The 15,937-nt window shown below is 36.6% G+C and overlaps 2 long non-coding RNA genes across 3 annotated transcripts in view; one reads left to right on the top strand and one right to left on the bottom strand.

The window, feature by feature from the left end:
* Positions 1 to 15,937, bottom strand: part of LOC131519107 (uncharacterized) — an 85,779-nt gene that overhangs the window by 40,044 nt on the left and 29,798 nt on the right. For both annotated transcript variants that reach the window (XR_009265467.1, XR_009265468.1), the window contains exon 3: positions 5,024 to 5,139. This is a non-coding gene — a long non-coding RNA (uncharacterized LOC131519107). The remainder of the gene's footprint in view (positions 1 to 5,023; positions 5,140 to 15,937) is intronic.
* On the top strand, positions 13,740 to 15,372 carry LOC131519111 (uncharacterized). Its single transcript, XR_009265471.1, has 2 exons — positions 13,740 to 13,936; positions 15,218 to 15,372. It is a non-coding gene; the product is annotated as an uncharacterized LOC131519111 (long non-coding RNA).

Raw genomic sequence — 15,937 nt, 5'->3', positions numbered from 1 at the left:
GATCTCTCCGACATGTTTTCCTTTTCCCTCTGTGCCTCTCACTCGCCTTGTCCGTCCACAGTTCAAAAGATTTCTCCTGTCTGAATGATTGATCCTTCTTGATTTATGCTGTCAGAAAGGTTTGTTTAGATATAGTCCAGACATACTTGTGTGTTGCTTCTGCATTCTAATGAAGGAAGACAACTTCCAATGGATCAAGGTTATCAAAAAAAATTAGAACTTTAGTCAAAGATCAGAAGGAAAGAAGGACGTTATTAAATAAACTTGGGTTAAAGAACTCTAAGGTTTAAACCAAACCAAGACAGGAAGCATGTTTTTCTTTCACAAAATCAGACTAATTCTTATGTGAAGGGTTCTTTGCACATAAAGGACCTGCAGTTACAAAAATGCAGATTTTTGAAGTGGCTACTTGGAGTTTGTCAAAGGAAAACAATTCTGAAAATGCACTCTGGTCCCTCTGGCTCCCCAGGCGCTCTGCACCCTGAGGAAGAAAAAGGTTACACAAGCGCCACCTTTTGGAGGAAACAGCAAAAGCAACAAGAGAGGCCAGATTTAAAGAACAGTAATTCTAGTTCATTCTCAAAAGAAAAAATGAAGCTGTTCCAATCTTATAATGCTTAGAAGTTTTACGCCACAGAGGTTTATAAATCATTCATCTGACAAATACAAATAAGGCGGGATTAAAACCTGGATTTGGTTTTCCTCGTTTGTTAACTGGTATATTTAAATAAAGTAAGTAAAGTATATCTGATTTTGTTTTAAAACAGTATGAAATAACCACAAAAGAATAAAAAGCCACCCAAAATGCTGATGTCATGATTCTCTTTTGGCCTTGCTCGTGAATATAGATCTACTGGGAATATTGATTATTTGCTCCCAATGACTCTGCCCTAGTGAAGACAATCCTTAACTTTAAGCAGTGTCCTTTTTTTTTTTTTTTTAATATTTAGAATGGAAAACTGGAAAGCCATATCCCTTAATTTTGCTAGAGAAGGAAATTCTTACTTTTATCTAAAACCAGAGGGAAATGGTGCCAGGAATCTGCTAAGTTTCTCAGACTTGTAGAATCAAAGGCTTTAGAGATCCAACAAAAGATGGTGGGAGATGTAAGCATAATTATCATTCAATATGTGTGAATGCCTTGTAAGTGTCCCAGGCATTATGGGCATGCCCCCTCCAGTGTCATAATGATCTCTGAGCAAAAGATTCTGCAACTAAACAATAGACAAGATTGACTTAAAATGTTTCAGGGATGGAGGTAGAAGGATGCCTGAATGTATCTGAAGCCACGTTGAGATATCCACATAACTGATTTAGGAATAGTTCTCACTGGACGGACACACTGAAGTCGTAAGTATAAAATAGCCCTCTTTCTTTAATGTCTAATTCTTTCTCTGAAGAACCTTTCAAACATAATCAGTTAAAGGCATACAGGCAACTCCGATAAATGGGTGAGGGCTTCCATGTTTCTCTGAGTTCATTCTCCCCAAATTATTTTGTTTATGCAACAGCCTAACACATTCGAGAGCAAAAATTTTTTAATGTTCAACTTCAGCTGCCTTCTAACTCAGATTATGCATCTTTCCCTCAATGAAGGCTAAAGTCATAAACGCTGACATGATTTTAAAGTATGAGATGAAACCTGCCCTTGCTAATAACGGCTGTGATATTCTGAAGAACAATCTTCCCTGACTCTAGGTGCACTATCCTGACTTCTTGTATATCACTCCCTTCTCCACCCCACCCCGTAAATTTTAACTAAATTATTTGCCCTCAAATTAAATATGTGAGAGACGGATCGCTGAAGCAGCATTTTGTGTCTTATGCTCTGCCAACTAGGGATGTTAGATTCAGAGTTAAAATTGTTCAGCACGCCCTGTTGTGGTCGTCACTTGGCTCTCTGTTTCCCAAAGCCTCAAAAATAGCTTATGATGCCATGTACCATATGTGGAGTAATAATTAGGCTTACCAGGGTGCTTTCTGTTGGAAATCTCTTTGGCATAGACGAAGCTATAAAATTCAGCTTTTTTACACAAAGTTATCCAGCTTTTTTACAAATGCTTTAAAGATCATAACTGTAATATCGTTCGACAACTTGGCACGCTTAGAGGTAACTAATGGGCACTTTTGGGTCTAGAGTTTTATGCATTTTTTTTTCTTTTGGGACATCTGCCAGAATTTGGGAATCAAACCAATAGCACACATCCACAATCCTTGAACCTTGAAAAGAAAGTGAGGGCATATACTTTAAAAGTATCACGTAGGATTGATTTTCGCAAAAATAATCTGGGACTTCAAATGAAAAGCGAATATGAAGACCTTCCAAGGAAGTTCAACATTTTGAGTGAAAATCCAGGAGCCCAGAGAGAATATCATATTGTTTTCCTAATTAGAATTCCTATATCTGGGCTCTCCTTATGGATGCATAAACTTGTTTAATTTGGCCACACACCCTCTGTTTGGGATTGCCCTCTTGCATTTAATTTGCACCCCAATCACAAACCAGAAACATATGTCCCAAATCACGTGTCTTCAGATCCTGCCACATTGTTGGTATAAAGCAGAGGCATCATCAGAAATGACTGCGAAAAATAAAACATTTAAATATTTATAGAGTAAGACCAGGATGGCTTTATCTTGGTTTTAGAGATCAACTAAAGGGGACAAGCTTAAAAGTCTCTTTTTAGACACACACACAACACAAGGTGTATTTGTTTATATGAACAAGTCTAAGTAGGGTCCTTCAGAACAGCAAGACTGATAAAATGAGAAAAAAAAAATCGGAAAAAGCTGCTTATGACTGTTTGATAAATTTATTGTTTCTAAACTATAGCTTCCACCCAATCTTTATTTCTTCTGATACATGTTTAATTAAAATTCACAAAGGGTATAGGAAAAAACCGAGAAGCATAAATTTCACGTCGCACCTGTATATCCAGAATGTTCCTGGTAGTTTTCAGCTCACTTTATAAACCGGTCTATTTTGTAGTTAGTTCTATGTGCTTTAGCCTACGTATGTTCTGGTATTTCAGTAAACCAGGATCCAAATGTTGTGTTTAGTTTCCTTTTAAAATTCAATTTTCTGTTTTCAAAATATAAAAAGTATTAGATATGTGTACCTATGTCTACACAGGTGTGTATGCATGTGTATGTGTGTGGGGTGTGTGTATGTGTAATTTGGGATCTATATGTGAGAAGGGTGGGATTTAGACACAGTGTGGTACCATTACCAGGAAATGGGTAGCCTTTTTTGACCCCATTAGAAAACGTTATAAAATTAATGCAAATAATTAAAAGCCATTCATATTCTCAACAGGGAAAGTATTAAAATACAGAAAAGTTTTTTGTCTACTTATACTTTCACAAAATGCAAAAAAATAATATTTTGTTACATAAAATGATATAGTAGGAGACCATGTGTATTAAATCAGAGATTAGGGTCTGAATCTTATTTCCACTGTTTTTTAATATCTAAGATCTTGTGATCCTGAGAAGCCACGAAGCTCCCGAAGCCCTACTTTTCTAGAGAAAAACTTGAGTCTATGGGCTGTGGTGAGGATTTAGTGTGGTTACAAAGACATAGCTTTTAGAGACCTTGCAATTTTCCTGTGTTTTTTTTCCCACAGACGACACTTAGTAAATATTTGTTTTGCTTATTTTAAAAGCCTAAATACTTTTCACTTGAAACCGCCCTGTTGCACAAGGTGAATTCGCACTATTGGTACCCTCACGTTGAAACAGAAATGAAAAAAATGGCCTTTAGGATGCCTCTCTTGTTGTTGTTTTGTTTTGTTGTTTGTTTGTTCATTTGTTTGTTTTTTGAAACAAGCTCCTTCTGAAGCTTTGCAAAAACGACCTTCCTCCAGGAGGCCCTCACGGATACACTCCACCCATCTCATCTAATCACATTTAGCCCAGAATGCATTTAATCAGCTTAAAATCCACAAATGAACAAGTCACATCTAAAGTGCTGTGCAGCCATATTTGTGATAGCAGCAGATGGGCCATAAGCCTTCCTTCTATTCATTCATTCACTCATCCATTCATTCAGTCACCATTTAACCATTTATCCAACAAATGCTAAGGTTTAAGTGTGTAAGAGTCTTGGATTTCTCTGGAAAAACTGGAGAAAGCAGGCGATGCAAGTGTGCGTAATTGTCCTACTGAACGTCTCAAAATCTTGAGCAGTTTTCTCTATTCACGTCACGCTCTTGCGTGTGAAGTAGGCAATCGGAGATGAATGAAGAGGATGATACTCTCCACGGCTGTCGTTAGCTCATTGGATCGTGACAGCCCCAGGAGGCCATTATTCTCAAATCAGAAAGGCCCAGAAACATGTCCAGGCTGGTAAGAAGTGACATTGGCTTCAATGTTTATGCCTCAGAAGTAGCTTTCCTCTGAAGGCACTGCATTTAAACTTGTATTTGTAATTGTTATTTTTATTCCAACAAGAGGGCTCCAAATACATATGGATTTTGAGCCTGGTATGCTTCTACTACACCTGTACTGCTTTTAGTTTCTTTCTTTTCTTTTTTTCATTATATTATGAAGCTATTGCTTTTAGCAATAGTTTTGAAAATATCCAAACCAGTAGTTCAGAAGTATACTGTGCATTTTAGTTACACTGAAAATCTTTTTACAATGGTGATTCCCAAGTTCTTACCCTCCAGAACTTCTGTTTCAGTAGGATTTGCAACGGAAGAATAAATAATATACACATATATACTATATAATACATATTGCTTTTATATATCATGTATGTGATATATAAAAATATACAATCGTATATATGAATATTATGTCATCATATATATACTCAGGTCAGCCATGCCATAGGTATAGCTGATCATTCAGAACTGTTTGGTAATGACTTTGCCACCAAACTTCAGTTTCAGTGTCACAGTGGCCACAATAAAAATGTTGAAGTCATATAGATTGGTCCTAAAATAAAATGTAAGTGGTCCCCACATCTCCACATTATAGACTCTGATATGCAGTACTTTTAGACCTTTTACTAACTCACCTTACTTCTCGTCAACTCCTGCCTCAGCTTTGACCTCTGCTGCTTCTACAGGACCCCTGGTTCACACCAGCCACCTGCCCCTTCATTCCTCCAGTCCATCTGCCATAAAGTCAGCACTGCAATACAGTAATAGAAATCTTTAGAGAAACCATCTGCTGCCTAATATTCTCTATCATCAGCCAAGGTTATAAGCGTTGCCTTTACATTGTGTGGCCTGGGACCTCGAAGACACAGGTTCAAATAATATAACATCATCATCATCATCATGGCCCTCAGAGCCACAACATTCAAATAGTTTTTCACCAATAAGGTGAAAGAGTATAATACACTCCTTTTTCCTCCTCCCTTTCCCACCATTCAACCAAATCCAGTCCTGGATCAAAGATTCTGGAAAATATCACTCTCTTTAAGCTTTAACCAACTCAGAATGGAAATGCAGCCAGGACTCAAAATAAATTAATGCAGAGATATTGAATATAATGGAATAGGAATGTGGATTGAAAAGTAATAGAAATGTATATGCTATAAGGCTAGTTGAAAGTGTTTAAGGTAATCATTACTCAATGAGGAATTAAAGGAGTGAAAATAAATCTATTTTCCACCTATGTTGCTAAATGACAAAGATTTTTTAGTGTTTACCATATAGTACTTCTAATTTTATAATAATTACAAATTTAGAGTATATTTGATATAAATATTTATTCCCCAATGCTAAATCATATTTATTATTCAAAATACATATTTAAATACAACCATTTAAATAATCGTGTGAAGTACTAAGCTGTTTAAATGATTTAAATGATATGTATTTAACATATATATATAATCATCGTCCTTCTTCTAAAAGATTTATATTTATGTAATTATTTTTCAAATAATTTAAGACCTCACCATGTGTATTATTTTATAAAGTAAATCTTAACAAGATGATGTGAATGGTTCTGAAACCAAAATATATGTTATATGTTGTTCAACAACACAGCGCTCTCTAGAAGTACTTAAACTTGATAGAATAACCCAGCACCACCACCTGCTGTTTGATACAGAAAATTCAACTTAGTGAGCTCACTTTTAGCTTGATCTAGTTATAAATTATCATGGGGATAAAGTGCCATTATCTTCCTTATCTCTCAGATTTTAAGGTCTTTAAATAATACATGTCTTGAGCAGATACAGATTTTAAAATACACCGATATTTCAAAGGGAAGAGATAAACAGAACAAAACAAGGAAAGCCAAATCAGATAAATAAATACCTTGAACTTGAGCACTCTATTGTACTCTAAACATAAGAGACTGAATTATCCTACTAAGGAATCCCATAAGCTTTTCATCTTAGTGATTTCAGAGACTATCCACGTCTTTCCTCTGTGTATTTATTACTGGTAACTGGTATACGACCAATGTAATACAGAGGGAAAACATGACTTCTTAAATTAAGACAAATTTGGATTTGAATTCCAGCCTTTCCACCTGTTAGCTTTAAGCTCAGTCCAATTATGCAGCCTCTCTAACCCCCCTACTGCAGATTTGACAAATTGGGATATCAACATGGACCTAGGGTGTTATGTGAAGCACTGGGGACACATGTTAGGCACTAAAAAATGGCATCTCTGATGATATTATTTTGTCCACAATTGACATATATAAGAAAAATTTTAAAACCTAGGCTTTTACATTTTTGAATGAAAGTTGATTAGCATGTCCGTTTCTGCAATGCGTTGCGATGTGCTTCAGTTAAATTAACTAGTTGATTTCATTTGTAATCTTTTGAGTTCTCTATACATCCTTGGCAACAGAATAGAACAGTATCACTCAAATCCCAAATTTGGGAAGTTCAAATCAGACCAGACCATGGACAGATGAGAGGGTTATCATGAGAAGATGTAAGAGGTTTTGTTTCTCAAATCAGCATGAAGTGTGGAACTTGAGTCAGACAGTCAACCTGATTGAAACATCAGATTTACTGCAGACAAGCCTTACAATTTCAGTCTACAATCCAGTTGGGTATTATCTTTGACAAGAAGACTCTGAAGGAAGTAGACAGTCCAAACACATGTTTCATGGATATATTTGGATTCATCCTATGATGCAAGGTCACTTTGGAAAGCATGAATCTGTCCTCATGGACAAGCTTCCAAAAGATTTAAAAAAAAATGGATTTTTATCCTGTTTCTGATCTAATCTCATAGAAAGTAGTAATTTTTTGAAACTTCATTATTATCCTTAGGGTAGTAATACTGTGAATAAGGTCATCACTATGAGCCTTCTGTACAAATTCAATTAGATGAGAAAAATTAAATAGATCTGTATCATGGAACTTTTTGATACTACATAGAATTATACAATGCATGGATGAAAATATAAATATGGAGATGGATGGATAGATACAGGGAGGGACAGATGGAGAGACTTCAGATTAGCAGGGGGAAAACGAAAGCTGTTCCTTACATTATAATTCCAACTAATAAAGATAAAAGGAATGATAGAAATAGAAAATCACTATTTGGAAACCACCCTCATAATAAACTTTCAGGTAAGAATTATCTATGGATTTGTGGGTAAAAGTATAGTTGAAAAGTAGGATGATTACATAATCTCAGAGTACCTCTCACCACCATATTTATTAATTGCAAATGGAAAATGGTAACTTTAAGTTGGAGAAAACTGGCAGATAATACCTCTACTAAGTGGACAAAGTTAAAATTACCATCCCACTAATAGCACATCGGCATGAACCAAGAAAGACACATTATCCCTGTGGCATTCCTGCCCCATATGCATTATTTGAATTTAATAACAAGAAAATATCAGAAAAACCCAAACTGAGAAACATTTTACAAGATAACTGGCCTATATTCCAAAAACAAAAACAAAAACAAAAACAAACAAACAAACCCCAAATCCTTAAAAGACAGAGAAAAACTGAAGACCTGTTTCAGATTAAAGCAAGATAAGGAACATGATAATAATATGCAAGGTGTGATCCTGGATCAGGTAAGAACATTAGTGGTACAAATGGATGAATTGGAATATATGGCTTCTAGATTAGATGCTAGTACTATTAATATCAATTTCTTCATTTTATTCATTGTAATGTGGTTAGACAGAATATGTACACTAATGTATTTAGATGGAAAGGGTATTATGCCTGAAAATTACTTTCAAATATTTCATCAATAGAATATTTAAATATATTTTATCTATATTTATATTTATATCCATAGCCATGCCCAGGGGGTCGGGGAGAGGAGAGAGAGAGAGAGAGAGAGAATGGTAAAGCAAACAAAGATGTTAAAAGCTGGGAGATCTGGGTTAGGATATATTGAAACTCTTTACTAATTCTGCAGTTCTTGGACATCTGAAATTATTTCAAAATTAAAAACTGAAAATGGTAAAAGAAAGAGAAAGAAGGCAAAGAGGAAAAGAAGGAGGCATGGGAGGAGAATGGGGGTAGTGAGGGGGATGAGGAGAAGGGTTTCCCTTTTCAGAAGGTCTTAGAGCAAAATCCTCTCATTCTTAACTATTCTATAACCTCAGCGATAGAAGCATCAATTTATTGAGTGAGGAAAATGTGGATGGGAAAGAAGAATAAAGAACCAGGAGCTGGAGTTTGGGATGAACAGCACATCTAATTGAAAGCATTTCCTGAACTGTAAGCTCTGCGAGGAGAAGAAACAGGTTGGTTTTTGCTCACTGGTCTTCATCTAGCTCTGATACAATGCCCGGCACCTAGGATGTGCTCGGTAAATGTGTATTAAAGGAATAATGTACAATTTCTAATTTGTGATTTGTCCAACTCTTACTCTCCTCTTTTGCAATGGTTCTGACACATTCCTAAATTCTGTTCACTAAACATACAGGGATTGTAAGCATAGAATTATTCAATCCGAGCAACCTTTTCAAGAGAGGAAAACTAACTTATGTGAGATTGAGAAACATGGACTCTGACATTACTCAGTAACGAAGCCCAGGCATATCTTTGCTGGCCCATGCTAAGAGGAAGGTCTGTGGTTAACTCACATTCCTTTTCCCCTACTGAGCACTTGTAAATTTCCTTGAACATTAATTTAATATTAATAGCCTTAAACAGCTGTGGGAGAGTTGTGGTAAAAACAAGGCGGCTGGTAGAGAGCAGTGTCCTATTTCAAACCCAAATCCAAGGTCTCAGCAACGTCTAATTTTTTGGAATGTGAGTTGTGAAATTTGAAATTACTAGAATAATTGGAAGTGCCAGAGAACACTGGGTGAGTGGTAATTAAAGCGGACGTGCAAACCAGCCTGAGGGGCAAGGTGTGGCAAGAGGTGTCCCGAATCTGCCTCGCAAACTTAATCTCTATTCTTGATGACATCTGCATTTTCCTTTATATTAGATGGTAACTAAACCGCCAAGTCTGAGAATGCCTGCAAGCCTTCAACCTAAGGCAATTCCTTAAATAGAGTTCTCAGGATGACTTCAAAGGGTATCACATCTCCACACTCTATCAGTAGCTGATGAATGCAAGGCTGGGTCCTTCCCTCGCTGCCACCCAATTCATACCCCCAGTAACACCTATGCAAGGGCCTGGAGCACAAGGTTGTATGTGTGACAGCTATAGTGGGGTTTTATTTTGTGGTTATATTTTATTGAATAGGGTTACTGAGACATAACTGACATAAGATAATTGCACATATTTATTGGGTAGGATTTGATGTTTTAACATATATACACACCGTGTTTGAATGTATATACCCCCCTGGCACCATCACCACAATGGAGATACTGAACAATCCTATCACCTCCAAAAAAAAGTGTCCTCCTGCCCCTTTGTAACCCCTCTCTCTTGCCCCTCCCCATCTTCCTTTCACACAAGGCAACCACTCATTTGCTTTCTTCCACTATATGTTAAATCCCATTTGCTAAAATAGATAGAACCATACTGTCTTATTTTACACGGCTTCTTTAATTTAGCATAGTAATTCTATTGACATTTACATTCTCCATGTTGTAGTACAAATTCCTTTTCACTATAGACTAACCCTCTGTTTTATAACACACAACTTGCTTATCCATTTATCTGCTGAACATATGGAATGTTTGTAGCTATTAAAAATAGAGCTGATAGTAATGTTTACGTAAAAGTGTTTCTAAAGACATAGCTTTCATTCCTCTTGAGTAAATAACTAGGAGTAGAATAGCTGAGTTTATGTTTAACTATTTAAGAAACTTCAAAATATTTTCCAAAGTGGTTATAATAGTTTTGCATTCCTAACATGAGTGTATGACATTTCGAATCCCCCAAGAACTTTGCCAACACTTAGTATAGCAGGTCTTTTTTTTTTTTTTTTTTTTAGGGATATATTGTTAGCTCATTGTGGTATCTCGTTAATTTGTTATCTCCAAACTAACTAGTGATGGTGAGTATCTTTTAGCGTGTTCCTTTGTCATCAGTACATGTTTTAGTGATTTATTCAAATATTTTGTCCATTTTTAGTTGGATTGTTTATTATCGTTGTAAGAGTTCATTTCAGTTCTTTACAATTCCCCTTATCCACAGGGAATATGTTCCAAGACCTCTGTGGATGCCTGAAACTGTGGATACTCCCAAGCCCTATATACACTGTTTTTTTTTCCTCTACAGTAGTATCTATGACAAATTTATAAATTATATGCAGTAAGAGATTAACAACAATAACCAATAATAACACAGGACAATTTTAGCAACACACTCCAATAAAAGTTATGTGAATGTGGTCTCTTTCCCTCAAAATATCTTATTGTACTTTATTCACCCTTCTTGTGACGATGTGAGACAATAAAATACCTACGTGATGCGATGAAGTGAGGTGAGTGACGCGGGCACTATGACATGGTGCAGGCTACTATTGACCTTCTGACAACAGGTGAGAAGAAGGATCATCGCCATCTGGATCACCATTGACTGTGGTACAAAGTGAAACTGTGGATACTGGAGGATTGCTGTGTATCTTCTGAAGACGTACCCTTTATCATGTATCATGAAGCATATCATATGCACATAAGTGCTTTGCAAATATTCTCTCCCTGACTGTGACTTGCCTTTTCATTTTCTCAACAGCATCTTATGAAGAGTAGATGTTTTTAATTTTAATGAAAAGCAGTTGCTCAATCTGTTCTTTTATGGACCATGCTTTTGTTTTATTTTGTTTTGTTTTGGTGTTGGGATAGGTGCGAATTAAGAGGGCTTATGCAAGGTGCTGAAAAGTGAAGGAAGGTTAATTCATCTAAAATTTTGTGAAAAGTGTGTACCATAAGTTGTACTCCAGGGCCTAAAATATATTACTTGATGTGACTACACAGCAAGAGGTCAATAATTAGACTGTGACTAGAGTACTCGCTGTTCGTCTTCGTTATGCTATGTGTCTGATTCCAGGGAAGCCATAAGTATTGAGGAGTTCCCTATGCATGGCAACTGGTGTTGATTGATGCATGGCAACAATCAAATGTGTAGGGAAGATCAGAAGACCAACTCAAGGTTAGTCGGTCAAAATCTCCATGAGACCGAACGGCTCTTGGCAGGAGGGCTGCTTTGAGTGGCCCACTGGATGTGAAACACAGTACGCCCCCAAACAACAATAGGGTCTGAAATGAAGTGGAAATTGTAATGAGAATATCAAAATACATCATAAGCCTCTGGTGAAATGCACTATTAATATAGAAAAGTTTATCACAATTCTCTAAATCAGTAACTTTTTGGACTACACAATAAGAATGAACTCTACAATTAACAGGAAGCTATTGTCTTTTTGGAGAAAGAAAGCTTCAAAAAAAAAAAATGTGGGGGACTTTTTAAAGCCTGGATCAAATATCCTTCAAAAACATTCTATTTATTCTAATGACATATTTAACAGGTATCATTATAACATTTGAAATGCACTAAATTCACTGGATAATAGATATAATAATTTCAATTATTTGTCCATTCAACATGTGTAACTTGAGCAACAGTAGCGTTCCAGAAACTGCTGTAAGCATTGAGGACACACCAGAGAACAAAACGTACATTAAGTGGTAATAAATGCTATGAAGAAGAATTAAACAAAGAAGGAAATTAGAGGTTGATGGCGATGTGCTATTTAAATACGAGGATAGAAAATTTGGGCACCTCACTGGCTACTTTCTATCGAATGTACCTCACTTGTCTTTAAATTCAACAGCCTCTTTGCAAATTAAATTCTTTTTAGAATTCTGATTTTTTTCAAGTATACATTGATGAGGGATCATAAGGCAAGCTGAAGGCAAAATACAAGCTGACAACACCCCTCCCCCTCCCCCAGGTGGGATATATGTGATATTCCTTGGACACTCTTGGCTGCCCAAGAACAAAGGAAAGGAAAGAAACAAATGGTTGACTGATAGAGATCAAAGTCATGCAGGACAAGAGTCTCCTTCAGTTTACGAATAACTCAGTAAACTGCAAGAAAAAGGAAATCTTATCCATAGCCTAATCTCCGGAAACCTATAGACTCTGTTTCCTGGAGCTCTAATATCACCCTCATCAAGATGTAAGGGTGTTTAAGTGCTTGCAATGGTGATGCGGGAAACAAAGGCAAATGAAAAATTAAATTCCCTTACCGCCTACAGTCCATTGACAAGTCCTGAATCAAGCATAGTGACCTTTCTCTAAGCGCTCAGCTGCCTCGATGATGACACTATGCCAGGGGCACAAGGGAATCTTGGCTTAACATTATCCTGCCCCGCCAGGATCCTGTAAATCTCTTTAAACACGTAAAAATTCCTTTGCAAACCTCCTTTATCTTTACCCCTCAAGTATACGTTGGCATTATATTATACTCCAAGCACATGGCCCCTGATATACATCTGAAGGAGCTCATGACTAAGGTTTTACTAACAGTGGGAGTGCCTGGGTGGCTCAGTCAGTTAAGCCTCCTCAGCTCAGGTCATGATCTCGTGGTTTTCGAGTTAAAGCCCTGCATGGGGCTCTGCGCTGACAGCTCAGAGACTGGAGCCTGCTTCAGATTCTGTGTCTCCCTCTCTCTCTGTCTCTCCCTTGCTTGCGCTCTCTCTCTCTCTCTCTCTCTGTCTTTCAAACATAAATAAAAAGAAACATTAAAAAAAAAAAACCTAATAAATGACATTTTTCTAACAACAGCTAGCCTCAAGGTCTGGAAACCTTGCTTCCACAATTCCTTAGAAATGTACGCTGTCCCTAACCAACCCCCCCATTCCCAACCTGTAGATATATAATCAGTCACTCATCACAACCCCAGGGCAGCTGTTTCTGCCCACGGTTCCTGTCCCTGTACTTTAATGAAATCACCTTTTTGCACCAAAGACGTCTTCAAGAATTCTTTCTGGGACGTCAATTCCAAACCCCATCATCACTCCAAAACCCCATCACCCATCATCAATGGCTTTTCACATACACCTCATGAATTTCAACACGTCTCTAATCTTTGGGCAGTCACAGGTAGAGCTCTGATCTGTTCAGGTTCAATCCATAACATTTCAAGAGGGCTTATATTTCAATTTCTCATCATCCACTCAAAAATATGAGAAGGATAAAAGGAAAGACCTTTTGAATTTGAACATAAGAAAGATAAAAGCTGTATGTTTATAAAGTTTTCCTCGGAGACAATTTAGAATTGTTAGCAATACTTGTCATTACAAGAACAAATTGAAAAATAAAATTTGTATGTAATTATTTCTGTTAATTCACTGTAAACCTTAAGTGGTAAAATACATTGTCAAGAATTCCTGCCTTATAAAGTTGTCCTCTGCAATACACTTTCAGCCTTTTTCTATTTGTAAGAGTTCTTGCAATATTTTGTTCTTGGTGTTTTTCAGAGAAAAGAGGAAATACCACATGCCTGTTATTTACATTAGTTAAGCAAGGGAGAAGTATGCTTATACAAGCAACCCGCACCTGCAAAGGTAATGCAACAATTTATAAACACTATTTTGGTAATATTAGGTTTTTACCAAAATGCTGACCTAAATTTCCTTTGCTCTGTTTTTGTGCCATGTCAAATAGTTCATTGGTTCTGTGTGGGCCTTAACCTAAGACAGTTGTATATTTCCAGTTGTAAAAGCATCCTTGCAGTTTAATTCAGACTGATTTAAAAATTAGTAGATGGACCTTTCTTATTTTCTGTGACAAGGCATGTAATTCTTCTTCCTCCATGGTCAGGAGTTTAAGGAGAAGAGGAGAAGATCAAGAAAAGGTTAGGTGTAACAAAGCAAATCTCCAGTCAGAGATAAAGCCAACAAAATTAAAAAAAAAAAAAAATGGATAGGATTATGTGTCTGGGTTTCTTTTATGAAGAACAGATTTTTCTAAGGAACCTTCCATTTAAGACACTCAGAATAACAAGTAGCTGATTTAAAGTACCTTTTGGTAGCAAACTCATAAAAAAAAACACTGGGGATTCCTGACCCAGATGGTAGAGGAGTTACATCTTCTCTAGAAATGGGCAAATTGTCTACAGAACCTTTACAATTTCACTGTACAAACGTTGTTTAGACAAACTTGATATAAGGAGATAAACAGTGCATACAAAATCTTAGGAGACCCCGATCTACTGGTTTTCAATTTTTTTTTTGTAATGTTTATTTATTCTTGAGAGAGAAAGAGCCAGAGAGACAGAGCATGAGTGGGGAGGGGCAGAGTGAGAGGGACACAGAATCTGAAGCAGGCTCCAGGCTCTGAGCTGTCAGCACAGAGCCGGATGCAGGGCTCGAAGTCACAAACCGTGAGATCGTGACCTGAGCCGAAGTCAGACGCTTAACTGACCGAGCTACCCAGGCCCCCCCCCAGGTCTGCTGGTTTTCAAACATCCATGGAATATTTATAAAACGGAATGGCCCTAAATAGTTACATTAGTGACACCACTAATACATGGCCTTCAGGTCAGCTTGACCCTTACCATCCTACATTGGCAAAGATGAGTGTTTATATTAGCTTCACTTGCAAAGTATAGCTTAGGATACTGAATCATGTGGCTTAACCCACAAAATTATAAATAAAAATATTTCAGTGGTCTGTAAATACATGTAATTCAGGTAGAATTCAGCATTCTGAATATAAGAAATAAATCGCATCTAGAATTGTGTTTTCTTCTCATCCACCAAGTTGCAAGGATATATATTTCTTTATGAAAAATAGTTATTTTGGATTCTGCATGCCCAAGCATTTTCTCTGCTTTTTTATTACAGACAATTCAAGTCTTCAGGGGAATTCATGGATCAAGAAAAATAATACATTCTTCCCATATTATAGAATATTTCCATCACTAAATATAACTCGATGCCAACTTCTGCAGTTTCCATCTATATTACAAAAAGCCCAATAAATAGTGGAGTTGGAAACATCTTAGATTCTTGGAAGATTTCTGATGTTTAGTTGGCACAAGGCACAAAAGGTTGAACTTTCCTGAAAGATATTGATATTTCACAGAATTAGAATGAACTTTAATGGTGCCTCGTGGGGATGAGTATAAACAGGTATTTGTCTTCCTTTTTTTTTTTCTTTCTGTTTACAGTGAATTAAACGCAGATTACATTGCGATCAAAGTTTTTATCTTAACATTGGGGGATACAATGTTGCAACGAGTTTTCTATTATGCTGTTTTTGTTGGGATGGTTGTTTTCTCTTGTCTACAGTTTCTCCAAATATTTTTTTTTTCTTATTGCTCTATTAGGCTTGTTTGAAATATATACGTCATCTCTCTGTTTCACGTGTTTTTTAACCCATTTCTGGGCATTTCCCAAAAATGCACCAACCTCTCATGTCTTATTAGGTTCTTATCAAATCTTCAGATTGTCACATAACTGAATTATAGACAGTCTTGAGGGCTTACTTGTATTCAAAGCCTGAGGTGCGTTTTACTATTAACTGATAAATATGTTGTAAAAACCCCTCAATTCGGTAATAAA

This window comes from Neofelis nebulosa, chromosome 8 (assembly GCF_028018385.1).
Source record: "Neofelis nebulosa isolate mNeoNeb1 chromosome 8, mNeoNeb1.pri, whole genome shotgun sequence".
NCBI classification, from domain to species: Eukaryota; Metazoa; Chordata; class Mammalia; order Carnivora; family Felidae; genus Neofelis; species Neofelis nebulosa.
This window is presented reverse-complemented; position numbering and strand designations above follow the sequence as displayed.